General features: G+C 45.5%; 1 long non-coding RNA gene across 1 annotated transcript in view; it reads left to right on the forward strand.

Annotated features, from left to right (window-relative positions):
* The first annotated feature begins 638 nt into the window (after positions 1 to 638).
* The window catches only part of LOC109311655, a 33,153-nt gene continuing 19,606 nt past the window's right edge, over positions 639 to 14,185 (forward strand). Inside the window, exon 1 of the long non-coding RNA XR_002101561.1 lies at positions 639 to 861. This is a non-coding gene — a long non-coding RNA (uncharacterized LOC109311655). The remainder of the gene's footprint in view (positions 862 to 14,185) is intronic.

The raw sequence follows: 14,185 nt of genomic DNA on the forward strand, positions 1-14,185 counted from the left end.
AGATGTTGAACAGTGTGGGCCCGAGGACCGAGCCCTGGGGGACCCCACTGCCCACATCCCTCCAGGTCAAAAATGACCTGTCCACTACCACTCTCTGGATGCGGCCCTCCAGCCAGTTGGCGACCCATTTGACTGTGTAGGTGTCAACATCACAGTTCCCCAAGCGGCTGCAGCCCTGGGAGGCCCCTTGAACCCCAAGTAAGGCTGTTGGGGCCAGCCCAGTGCATCTAGATGCAGCTGATTAACTAATCCCATTGCATATTTGCATATGTAGAGGTTGCACCCCCCCCAATTAAGTGCATATGCCTGCATGCATCCAAGACACCTGGACTTCTCCACAGGTCTTCTGTATTCCTTCTACTAGCTGTGAATTGCAGAGCCAACACTTGAGTCCAAGTTGTCAGCAAACACACAGCTCTAAAGACCTCCCCAAGTTCCTGCATCACCCAAGCCTATATGTTATCCCAAGAAAGACTGCTTTTGCACCATATCAGGGCTTTGTGTTCTTCAGATGAATGCAATCTTCACAGCTGAAAAAGGACAATATGGGAAATGTAGTTCAGGAGGACTAGTTAAAAAGTACAGTCCATTAGCACGCAGCTTGATCATATGAAACATACCATATTCCGCCTACTTCAAAGCTGCCTTTTCAGTACAGTGCAACGCTTGCCAAGGAGCCAGATGCTGTGGCTGGTGGAAATGCTGTCACAGCTTAAATTGTGGACCTGGTCTTTTCCTCTCTTTCCAAGGAAGAAGAACAGGATTGTAGTGAAGCACATGAAACAACTCTCCACCAGGTCTGATTTCAGATCGCAGATTTCTTAAATAAAATCTCTTTCTCCTCTCACAATGCTGATCAAGGTAAAGCACAAATATTTGCAAATAGTATGAGCAGTAAAAGCTAAGATATGCTGAAAGATGCTTGGCTGCAGACTTGAAGTATGTATTCTTTGTACTAATGCAGTGGTTTTCAACCTTTTTTAAGGAGTGTACCCCTTCTGGGCACACTTCTGGTGGAGCAGGGGGTGGAGGGTGGTGGCCAGACGCAGAGTGGGAGGGAGAGGGGGCTTGCACACGGTGGTGCAGGGTGGTGGATGGCAGCAGCAGCCGCCATGTGCAAGCTCCCTGCCCCCGTGTCTAGCCAGCTGGGCAGCATCTGTACAGCCTGCACAGGGGAGCTGCTGCCCTTATGTCCTCTCCCACCCTCCCAGCCCTGGTCCTGGGGGGCGGTGGAGCGGGGTGCTGGGTAGCAGTGCTCTGTCTCTGCCTGCACAGATTCTCTAGCCCCTTTCCAAGGACACCCAGGGGTACACGTACCCCTGGTTGACAACCCCTATACTAATGCATACAGCAGTTCTCTGCAAATTAAAAGCATGAAACCACAGCACTAAGCTAAAAGCCAGTTCAGATCATTACAATCTGCTCACCTGAATCTCCCCTGTAGTTTTAATTTGCTCCACTGTTTCTTTTTACTCCCTGTCGTAACCTTTTCTGTAGGATTTGCCTCCAATAAATAGACCAGATTCTGTAAAGTGCTAAGAATCCTCAACTGCCATTAATCTCCAGTGGAGGAGGATAAGGTTTTAGGATTGCAGCATAACAGTATCTTAAAGCTATTGGAAAGTAGTGCTTGTGGTGGTAGGCATGTTGTAAATGTAGTAGTGATACTAACTCAGGAATTCCTGGCACTCAAATGCTAGCCATTAGACCTCACCTCTATTATTTCTCTTTATCCTGCATTAGCTTGTAGCAGTGAAGTCAAACCCTTTTCCTTTCCATAGTAGAATATTCTTGCTTTGTTCTCAGGAACAGCTTTTTCTATGCCTTGTACTTTATCCAGTCAGGTCAATATTCAGTCCTAGAAGGCAAGAAATCTCTGCCTTAAGTGCTTTAAAAGCTTTCCAATTTTTTGGTGTACTTTAAAAAAAAATATACAAGTTTTTTTTGGGTCAGATTTTTTGGGAATGCTCTGCATTCCAGCAACTCCACCTAAGGTCAATAAGTTTGCAAAGGTTTTGAAAAATCATTCTTCTGCTTTTTTCATGTAATTGCCCTTTTAATTGAGTGCTGGTAAAGTAAGGGGCTTCCTTATGTACATACAGGTTAATATTAGAAAAGAAGATTAATAAATAAACCTTGTTCACTGAAGGATGACGCTAGACTGGGCAGCAGTGAGAAAGATGAAGTTTCTCCTGCTTACCCTGAAAAGACCTCATCCTTTATTTGAAACAGAGTGCAGAAGAAACTAAATATACTTTTTCAGATGGCTAAAAAAACTTCCAGATGTATAGTGCCATCCAGTAGGTTATTCTCAATAAATATTCATCTACAACAGCTAATACATTCTGGTCAAGCAACCAAGAATTAGTCAAACAATGAAGAAACTTCAAAGAGGATTTTCAGTGAGCAAAAGGCAAAGATTTCCTCTGCAGTCTATCATGTGATATGTTTTTGATATCACTGACACCTCCTTCTCTTAACTTCTCTGAGCTTCTATACATTGAGGGGCATCTAGAACTCAGAAACAAGGAGCACAGTATTCTCAATGAGACTTTTGTTGAAAACAGTGTAAGTACCAAAAAAGAAAAACAATTCCATATGCACAAGGTAGAGTATCAGACCAGACAACCAGACTACATACTTATCTGAGCATTGTCACAAGACAAGGACTTTTCCTGGTTTGTTTCAGAGGCATACCTGGGTACTTCTGGCCCCTGGGCAGCGGCAGCCCATGCATCAGCATCAGTGGCTGTGCTGCCTCTGTCAGCTGAGCTTGTAGCACAGCAGCAGCTATTTCTGCACCCCCAGCCCCTCAGCTCTCCCCACAACTCAGTGTCTAGGACTGGTGCCCCCTTATCTACATTATGGGTTTATCTGACCAAATGCACTCACCCTAGAAATCTCCTGGTAGGAACTAGTTCTTGAGACATTCACTACCTGCCCAAATTGTGACCTTGATTATGCTGAATGGATTAGTTCATTTGAAGACAGACCCATTGCCTTGCCAGTCATTGCATTTGTTCTTTGGTGGTGCAGCACGTGGCATAAAGTGACCTGTAGGCACCACAGTAATAAAGATAAAACCCCACACCTCTGTAACCCTATGTGACACCTGATTTTGGTGCCACAAATGGGCAGTGCAGTCCTGGCCCAATGTGAGCCATGCTGCCAAAAGGCTAGTTGAGTTCACAGGGCATCTGAGCCATGTTGTCTCAGTTTCTCCAGCTGCTGCCTGTGTCTGGGAGTTTGTTCTGGGGGGCATCACCTGCCTTACAGGACCTGTGCCCTGAAGAGCACTTGCAAGCTGACTTTTGGGTGCAGTGCAGGTTGATGTTTGCCTTTTGTGCTCCCATCTGCTTCTGTCTGATATCCTTCCCTCCCCACACACAAGCTGCATGGTCTGAGGGAAGTACAGTGCTGTTGTGGAAACAGCTGACCCTCACCCCTTGCTTTCTGTATGGAGAAGATGAGCTCTGTGCACAGAGGGTCCCCTACCTGGAGGCAAAGGGTACCATGTGGTTGAGAGAAACTTTGGCTCATAGGAAAGAGACATGGGGTCCTACCCTTCTCCTAGTTAGAGCCAAGTTGGCACAAGTGACTCCTTCAGGAAATTGCTTTGGTGTGTGTTTTACTGACTGTGACTTCCAGAAAGACCTCAAGGTCCAGATCTACAATGCAGTCATCATCCCTGCTTGCCTCTACAGATGTGAAACATGGGTCACTTACTGTCATTATTACAAGAGCCTGAAAAGGTAACATCAGTGATACCTCCAGAAAATCCTTGGTATCAAATAGGAAGATCAGTGCATGGGTACCAACATCTTTCCTGAAGCCAGCATTACCAGCACTGAGTCAGTGATCCTCAAGCACCAACTTCATTGGACCAGACATTGTGTGCAGACCCTGACTCTCAAATCCCAGAACAAGTACTCTATTCCCAGCTTAGAAGCCTGAGATTTTACAGCAGCCAAAGGAAATGCTACAAGTACACATTGAATGCGTACCTCAAGAAAATGGACACTGACATCAAGAGCTGAGAGGAGCTGGCTGCTAACCAATTCCAATGGCACTGCAACCTCAACCAAGCAGCAACCCACTTTGACATAAAGTGTCTTGCCCTCAAAGCAAAGAAGAGAGAATAAAGGAAGAAAAAGGAGATGAATCCCAGTCTGCAGCCTACTCTCCCCTGTAGAAAGACCTACAACTTTTGTGAGCAGATCTGTGGCTCAAGGACTGGATGCTTAAGTCATTTCAGGACTTATCATTGAGCCATGGTAGAGATAGTCCTTGAATTGAGGGATTCCCAACAATGATCTAATTTTAGTCATCTTTTACTGCAATGGCAATTCAAGCTACAAATATGGTATCTGATGCAATTAGGTAATTGTTGGCTTTGGTGACTGTCTTTTTTCTTGGCTGTCATGGTACATTTTCCTTGACCAATTTGCAGGAGAAAAAATCTGAAAGAGAGACAGAAGAAGAAAATATGAAGAGAAGCAGAAGAACAGTCAACATAAAGGGGAACTGGTTAATATTTTAAATAAAAGTCCCTGTTCTCTTTTCCAAAAAAGAAAATAAAAGGGAAAGTGGTAGACAACTCTTCCACTGACAGTCACTATTCCCTGCTACTCTGTGGGTGTGTTTACACATGTATTAAGGCACTTTTTCTAATGCTCATTAAATTTAGTACCTCATGTGAGGTACTAAAGAAATGCACATCAGCTACCTTATTGCTCAGTAATGAATGTGCATTGTTTTTAAGTGATGCTTAATGCACAGTAGCCTATTTTATTATGCTTTAGCTTAATGGCATGGTTTTCTTTTTGATACTTTAATACACCGTAACATGAATGACTGATGCCTCCCGCAACTGGTGGGGCACCATGATGGCAAGCAGCAAGTGGGGACTGCCCCAGCCACCACCGGCGATGTTGGTGGTGGGCAGTGGGGGTGGCAAGTGGTGGGCGGGGACCGTCTGCAGCCACATCAGCAGCAAAGAGGAGGTGGCGACCACCCACAGAAGCCAAGTGTCAGCTTTGGTGGTGGCCAATCTCAGGGGGGGCACATGCCCCCTTGCATTCCTCCTACACATTGCCTATGCACAGTAGAATAAGCTACTGCTCATTAAAACGCACATGTAGACATTCCCAGTCAGGAGGAGGCTGATATAAATCTATCCTACTTTATCCTCAGACTGTTAGAAAGCAGTCTAGAATAATGAGATCAAGATTTAGTAGGTTGTCCATATAATCATATACTGGTATTTCCCTTCATTACATTGCTTTTTGTTCTTTTAAATACAGAAAACCCTATTCATCAAATATCACACTGGCACTGTAGTGGTTTTAGTGGGTTTGAATAATGACAGCAACATAAATGAGATTTTCATCCCTTGCAGCTTGACAGAAATGAGTTAGGTAGTATAGAAAACTGTGGGGAGGTACATTTTAATATGTACATACATATGTATATGTGGGTATAATTAGTTTTATTAGCATTCATTTTCAAGTGGTATTTGGTACCAGCTGTCACTGATTTTCAGCTGCCCTTTGTGCCCTTCAAAACTATACCTGCGAGTTAAAGGAAAATATAGGTCAGTTAGTCTTACCTCAATCCTGGGTAAGCTTTTTGAAAGAATTATCCTGGTGCATGTCCACAAGGGGCCAGCGGGGAAGGTTATGCTTAGGGGCAACCAACATGGGTTCATTAGAGGGATGTCCTGCCAGACCAACCTGGTGGCCTTCTATGACAAGGACACGAAATCCTTGGGTGCCAGTGTCATGGTGGACGTAGTCTTTCTGGACTTTAGGAAGATCTTCGACACTGTTTCTTACCCCATTCTCATTAAAAAACTAGGGGACTGTGGCATCTGGATACCTACACAGTCAAATGGGTCACTAGTTGGCTGGAGGGCCGCACCCAGAGAGTGGTGGTGGACAGGTCTTATTCGACCTGGAGGGATGTGGGCAGTGGGGTCCCCCAGGGCTCGGTCCTCGGGCCCGCACTGTTCAACATCTTCATCAGTGACTTGGATGCGGGGGGTAAAACACACCCTGTTCAAATTCGCAGATGACACTAAGATGTGGGGGTACAAGGACACGCTAGAAGTGAGGAATAGGCTGCAATCAGACCTAGACAGGTTACAGGGGTGGGGGGATGAGAACAGGATGGGTTTCAACACTGACAAGTGCAAGTTCATCTGTGGAGGAAGAACCAGCACCATACCTACAGGCTGGGGAACTCCCTTCTCATCAGTGCAGAGGCAGAAAGGGATCTTGGAGTCATTATTGATGCCAAGATGAACATGGGCCGGCAGTGTGGGGAGGCAGTCAGGAAGGCCAACCGCACCTTGTCACGTATCCACAGATGCATCTCAAGCAGGTCCAAAGAGGTGATCCTCCCCGTGTATGCGGCACTGGTCAGGCCACAGTTGAAGTACTGCATCCAGTTCTGGACACCACACTTTAGGAGGGATGTGGATAGCATCAAGAGGGTCCAGAGAAGGCCCACTCGCATGATCAGGGGGCAGCAGAGCAGCCCCTACGAGGACAGGCTATGAGACCTGAACTTGTTCAGCCTCCACAAGAGAAGGCTGAGCGGGGATCTAGTGGCTTGTTACAAACTAGTCGGGGGGACCAGCGGGCACTGGGGAAAGTCCCTGTTCCCCCAAGCACTCCCAGGAGTGACTAGAAACAACGGTCACAAGCTTGCAAAGGGTAGATTTAGGCTAGATATCAGGAGGTGCTACTTCACTGTCAGGGTGGCTAGGATCAGGAACCAACTTCCAAGCGAAGTGGTGCTGGCTCCTACCCTGGGGGTCTTTAAGAGGAGGCTGGACGAACACCTTGCTGGGGTTGTTTGACCCCAGTACTCTTTCCTGCCCATGGCAAGGGGTTGGACTTGATGATCTGCTCAGGTCCCTTCTGACCCTACCAACTATGAAGCTATGAAACTATGAATGCAACTTTTTTACTGGAAAGAAAAAGAAAGTCTTCATGGAAAAGAAGTTTTACGGTATTCTGTAGGAAAGGCCCCAAGTGCTTCCCTGTCACTGCTCTGTACTGCTTATTCATTTGGCTCCTTACTGTTGAATCCCAAAGTATTTTGCTGGATGGGATGCTTGCCTTTGAAACACAATCTGCAGCAAATCGAGTCAAAATCCACATATTTTAATAACCTTGGCAGGCAATTTACCTATATAAACATCCCATCCAACTGAATTAGAGAAGGCTGCCCAAGCATACAGAACAGGCTGTTTCCAAAGGCGTAGCCAGGAAACGTTCCTGGAGTTTTCAGTCTTTCCGAAAGTTGAGAAGGTCTCTGCATTAGTATTTGCTGAGAGTCAGAAGATGTCTAAAGTTAGTTCTGCTAATACTTGGGGCCTGGACACAATGCTATTGCCAGCCTCAGGAGAAGGAGGTTAGTAGACACCTTGTGTTGTGCCTTTGTGTACATTCCTCCTGGACACAATGAGGGAGAGTCAACAAATAGCAGCCATGGCTTGGCACAGCCCTCACCCTGGCTGAAAAGATGGAGCAGGAGGAGGAATTTGCTCAGTTCTTCTAGTTACAAGGCTGAAAGAAAGGTTTTGTGCCTGATATCTGGGATGCCCTTTCGATCAGAGAGGAATGTACCCATTAGGCACTGCACAAAGGAAATTTCAATCCTTTTGGGGAAGCCCAAGCAACAATTACATTTGGAAAGGGACAAAAATGCCTCTTCAAAGCGGGTCATTAAAATGGATCAAGGGAACACAGCTGAGCACAATAGCCCAGCAAGTACATAGGGCAGCGGCTCCTCACAGCATGTTTACAGAAGGTAAAAGAGCAAGGCAATGTCATTGGCAGTTATGTCTGGTTCAATCTCTGCGATCTGTTAATATCCTGAGCTGCTCACTGTTTTCCATTATTCTCTACTAAAGTATACAGGGGTGTAGGCTGTAGCCATGTTAGTCTAAGGACATAGGCAGACAAGGTTCTTTGGGTAAATCTTATATCTTTTATTAGAAAAACTTAAGTAGCTGGAAAAAAAATAGCAAGCTTTCAGGTTTAAAAACCCTTCGTCAAGCTGAGGAAGCATCTGCAGTTGGTGTGTGCTCTTCCTGGATGGAATGAATAGTGAAGAAGCCAGAGATCAGAGGCTGGTCTGCATACAAGACAGGCAGCCAGTGAAGATGTAAATTGAGGAGAGAGAAAAGGTGGATGAATGTAGCAGTTAAATACTGGAAAGGTACCTGGGGAGTCAGATGTCAGGCAGGTTATAATGTGCCATAAATCCATGGGCTATAGTTAGTCCATGATTTTGGCCCAGAACACACTGAGTAGATCCAGACCATACCAAGACAAGACACGCAAAACCTGCCAATACATCTCCACCACACCCACAATTACTACAGCCCACAACAGAGCCATCAGCATCCCTGTATCTTACAGCTGCACCTCCAGAAATGGAATATATCTCATCCAATCCACCAAATGCCTTGATGGAAAATATGTAGGAGGGACACACACTGTACAAATATATACATTCACAGTAAGGGAATGCTGACTGTAGGCACAGGCTAAATAAATTTACCCACCATAGCCCTTTTGCCGGGCGCTGGTCGGTAGTAACAAGGCCTGGGTCCACATTTCAGGGTATCCAATAAGTTTTCAGTGTGGCTCGAGCCCCCACTCAGAAATCTGGGATCACTGAATTTGGCTCAGGTGTCCTGCATAAACAAAACTCCCTCCTGGTAAGCAGTATATAAACACAAAGGATAGATTTTTTACAGAAAATAAAGGAAAGGGAAACAAAGGAAAACACCAAATGCCATTTAAAACACTATCAACTACAAGGCATAGTTTATAGGTTGCACCCTCTTGGGGAAATTTCCCTTTGCCCAGGCAGTCTGGGACTGGGGGGGCTCACCTAACAGGGTGGGTCTGGGGGCCTGTACCCCTATACCCGCCCACTCAGCAAACAGGCTAGCCAGGAGGCTCACACTGGAGACATCTATGAGCTGCTTCTTGAGTTCATAGCACCTTGGGCAGCTGCTTGTGGCCATCAGTACTTCTGCATTGCAGGGGATCCCTTGTTGCTCCCAGGAGCAGCTCTCCTGGGAATGAAAACTGCAAGAGAACTCAAAAAGGGCTAAGCTGGACCTGCACTGAGGCCTGAGCCAAACAGCAAAAGAGCGCCAGGCTGTTTTGTGTTGGGCTTGGACTAGGCAAAAAAGAGAACCATGCCTATCTGGCGGTAGCCTGGACATCGAGGCTAGGGACAGGCATTCAAAAAGCCCAAGCCTGAATTGATTCAGTCTTTGAAAGTTAGTCTAAACTGTGTAGACTGAACCGATCTGCAAGTGAATAGACACTCGCTTTGTATTCTGGAAATGCAGACAGATGCCTGAAGTGGCTCAGGCTAGAAGTCGGGGGTGGGTGCTAGAGTGAGCCCTCCCTTCCCTTCTGCAGCAGCTGCAAGGCGGGAGGGAAGCTGGGGTGGGAGGCATGGGCAGGACCCAGCAGGCTGCTAAGTATGACTGGGGAGGGGTTTAAACCCCTATCCTATCCTGCAGTGTGTGGGGGGGGGGAAGCAGGCCTTGCCAGGCTTGTCCCCGATGGCGTGGAGGGAGCATGGCCAGGCACTGCCCCAGGCAGCAATTCAACTGAGTCTGCTCCGATGCACTGCCAATTACAGTGCATCACAGCAGCATTGCTGCATGTGTATAGGTGCCTTTAGATGGTATATTCTGGGTATGTTAGCTGTACACTGCTTGGAAACAAAAGGCTAACTATCCCTTCCTTTGAACTGTGACATTCCAGCAAAACAGATCTTTCATTTCACAGAAAGCATATGTGCAACTTTGCTGCTCCAAGGAGCCTCCTACACTGTTTATGTCCAAATACACTACAGTACAGCTGTGAAAAACAAAGGCTCTGTTGACTTCTGGGAGTTAGTAGCATGTTGCAAAAGACACAAGGAGGAAACTGAATCACATTCAGTCTGGGTTCCTCAAACATGAACTTGGCTACATCATTCAATTCTTGATCATGAACAACTTTTAGTTACTCAGGGTCAAAAAGAAGCCTGTACAGTTTTCCCGCATTAATAGAAGTCCTCTTTATACTGATTTCGTACATTGTCACTATTTGGGTCTATCATTCCACTTCACTATAGAGTTTTGTTTGGTGGTCTTCTTCAATGCAAAGTCATTATTTTTATTCACTGGTTCTCCTGGTGTTCATTATATTAGATCTTTTATGCAATGAGTAATTTTCAATGGCATCCAGAAGTTTAAGTACAAGACGACTGAAGAATTTAGTCCAGTTTAATTATCAATAGGTTCAGTATTGGGCTTAACTGTTTCATTACTGAATTTCCCTCTCCTTGTATGTTCATTGGTATTACAGAGTATATCACAAATTGCACAGCTAGTTATGTTTAGACTGGTTTTCCATATTGAGAAGTTATCTCTGATATTATTACTTTTGCTTGTGGAAGTGAATGAGGCATTACAAATATTAACAAATATCTGGAGCTTTCAGCAATTAAGTAGCTACCTGAATATAAAAGAAATCCCAAAGAGGAAGACATGAATTAATACTTGTTGCTAATACAGCTTATAGCTTTATGCTGTGAAATCCTATATGACCGTCTGTACATCTTGTCTAATAACAGGGACCAACTTTTATTACCTGTTGGTAAAGTGCCCAACACACTGGGTCTCCAACAACAGCAGCAGCAACCTTTTCTTTCACTGACTGATGCATGTTACTTATTGGTTCTGATAACAGAATTATGATCAGGGCTAAGCTATTTCCAGAAATCAGTTTCCTAGAAGCTTTACTATTGATTGCTCTTAAACCAAACAGATTGTCAGACTGAGACAACTGCAATCTTCATATTAAATTAGACCTACAGAGTCCAAATGGTCTGTCTGTTCTAGACACTGGTTTGCTCAAGCTGTGCTCAAGCAGGCACCTTGGAGAAGGGAAGCATTTAGAGGCCCAACACAGAGCCATATGTGTTGAATGACTTTCCAAACGCAACATAAAAACACATAGGCAAAAGGAAGAGAGAGAGAGAAAGAGGTGGGTAAAGAGAGTTTTAAAGGTGGGCATTTCTCTGAGTTAACAGGCCAGACAACTCTCACAAGCTACAACCAAACTAAAGAATAAGGAGAGAAGAGTGTTGAGTCTAGAGATGTTAACAAAACCCTTACCTGAAAGACTGGCAGTAGGGGGTTGAGATCATTCTAAGGGCAGTGGTTTAATGATCTGTAACCAACTCTCTAGTCCAGCAGTTCCCAATCTGTGGTACGCAGACAACCTGTCAGTGGTACACCTTAATAAATTTAGCATAATTACTTTATATAACAAAAATTTTCTGGTGGTACTTAAGGCTGAACTTAAAAAATTGCTGGTGGTACTTAAGGTTGTATTGTTTTAAATTGGTGCTATACAGTTGGTGAGATTTTGGGGACTGCTGCTCTAGTTTGCTTTAAGAGTAAAATGACTGAATTAGAAATTCCTTTGCTAAGCATTTGTCCCTTCCTTACCTGTCATGCTGTCCCTGAAAGGCTAACTAGAAACCAGAGCTTCCACAGGTATGTGAACCCTTGGAAATGTTCAAAGCAACTGGGGATTCACGAGGATGGAGACACTGGTTTGGGAGGTGGGGGGCTGAAGCAGCCTGACTGCAGGATAGTACTGCCCAACAAGGTGGTATCAGGAAGCGGGCAAGCTCCTCGGGGGGAATCTAGGGGCCCCAGAGCTAGGAACGATAATCGTTTCCCCCATCCCCTCCAGCCCCAGATTCAGAGGAAAGGTCTGCAAAACACATGCAACCTAGGATTTGAGTCCATATACAATAGAATGGTGTCCACCCAGAAACAAGGACAAGGCAACATGGTCACAGTGCTGGAAATGGTTTTGTCTAGATTAGATGCTAATGACAACTTTTATACCAATTTACAGAAAACCTATACTAAAAGATGTTTTCAGCAGTGGTTCTGTTTTCTGATATAGACCAGATCTAAGAAATTGCATTAAAAACCCTGTCCTCCATACCTCTGCAAACTCTGAACTGCTGCAGGAAGCCAGCAGGTGAGGTTTTAGCTACATTGCATACATCTAAACTAGTGTGAGCTACAACAACTAACAGAGGAACTAATATTAAGGATTTCTTAGGGTGAGATCTTTTACTGGACCAATTATATAATCAGGATAAAGTTAGACAGTCTTTCAAATGTAAGACATTTTTCCTTGGGTCTCTTACATTGGAAAGTTCATCTAACTTTACCCCGACTGCATAGTCAGCCCAATACAAGATATCACCCTAAGAAAACCTTGCCTCTTGCATAATTTCTGGACCAACACAGCTACAACACCACTGTTACACTATTGCAATAACGTTAAGCAATCTCTTGTCCTCTTCATAATGAAGCCTAAATTTACATTGTAACTTGTAATGTATTCGGCCTTCTTTTTATGAGGGCTGGACTAGAGCTCTGCAGGTCCCTTTCAGCCCTACTTCTCTATGGTTCTATGAATGAGGTATGGTTTTCTTTAACTGGGCTGGTGTTTTGGGAGGGAGGGGGATTTTTTTTCTTCTGCATTTGTTTGGGGGTTTTACTTGGGTGGGGTTGGGTGGGGAACTGTTTGTTTTCAGTGGTGGCAAATGACAGAACAAGGAGCAGTTTCAAGTTTCAAGTTGCAGCAAGGGAAGTTTAGGTTGGATATTAGCACAAACTTTCTCACTAGGCGGGTGGTGAAGCACTGGAACAGGTTACCTAGACAGCAGGTGAAATCTCCCTCCTTGGAGGTTTTAAAGACCTGGCTGGGATCATCTAGCTGGGGATGGTCCTGCTTTGAGCAGGTGGTTGGGGGGATTAGATGAGCTCCTGAGGTCTCTTCCAACCCTAATTTTCTATAATTCTATGACATAGTTACAAAGACTGCAGCCTTCTCCACCCTAAAAAAAACCACCAAATTTTTTGCCTTCTGTTGTTTCAAGAGTTGAGAATATGCTGGTGAAATGCAGGGACACCAGGGGCGGAGGAGTGGTGGTACAGCACTTGCCCCCCTTTGATTCCTGCACCATCTAAAGTGTTTTACTGCCTGGCTGTCACAGTGCTGAGAGGTCACTTGACTTCATGGATCATGATAATCTACTTCAGTGGTTCCCAGTCTGTGGTATGCATACCACCAGTGGTACACAGACCTATCAGTAGTACCTATTAACAGATTTATTATAAGGACTTCATATGACAAAAATTTGCTGGTGGTACTTAAGGTTGTATCATTTTAAATTGGTGGTTTGCAATCTGTCTGAGTTTGGAAACTGCTGATCTCCCTGATCCCTTCTAAATGCCTCTTCCCCCAGGTGTTAACCTTACTCTCTGCTTTGTAATCGTCCTGGGGCTGCACAAATGAAGTTCAAAACTTTGTTCTGCCGTACAAGCTCCTCTCTGGCAGCCCCACAGCCAGTTTGGAAGTCTGGCTGCAAACAGGCAAGGTTATTTTGAGTAGCTGTGATATCCTGTATTAGACCAACCGAGTAGCTGGAAAAAAATCTTTTTAATTTCCAGCTATTTCCTTTTTCACAGACAGCCTCCTTTCTACCTTGACTTACTACTACTGCAGAGTCTCCTTACTCACCTTTGGCTCCCCCCCTTGCTTTTTTTTCCTCCTCCCTTCCCTGCTCTACCTTTCGTTTTCCTGATTTCCACCTATTTACATTCTCACTGACGTCCTGTCACACTTTTAGCTTCTTTCACTTCTTGGAGTCTCAGAGCAGCAGATATGCTCCATGCCTGAAGAAGAGTGATTGTGCCCAAGAACTTGCTAAGAACTTTTTCCCATCTACTTACTCACTTGGTCTAATAAAAGATGTCTCCTCTCCCCCCAAAACCTGCTTCCTGTGTCCTTAGACCAACACGGCTACAACCAGCAACGCGGCAACTACAAACAGGAGCCGGGGGCGCCGGCCGCCGGGCCTGAGGCAGCCCCTGGGGCTCAGCCCCGACGTCGCAGAGCAGGGAACGGCCCGTCCCCGACGTCGCAGAGCAAGGAACGAGGCGGTCCCGACGTCACAGAGCCGGGAACGGCGGGTGCCGACGTCACAGAGCCGGGAAGCAGCCGGTGCCGGGACGCTCCGACGTGTCACCCGTGCTCAAGAACGTGGTGGCCGCCAGCCTGGGCGG

This window comes from Crocodylus porosus, unplaced genomic scaffold (genome assembly GCF_001723895.1).
Source record: "Crocodylus porosus isolate Cpor-Errol unplaced genomic scaffold, CroPor_comp1, whole genome shotgun sequence".
Lineage (NCBI taxonomy): Eukaryota > Metazoa > Chordata > Crocodylia > Crocodylidae > Crocodylus > Crocodylus porosus.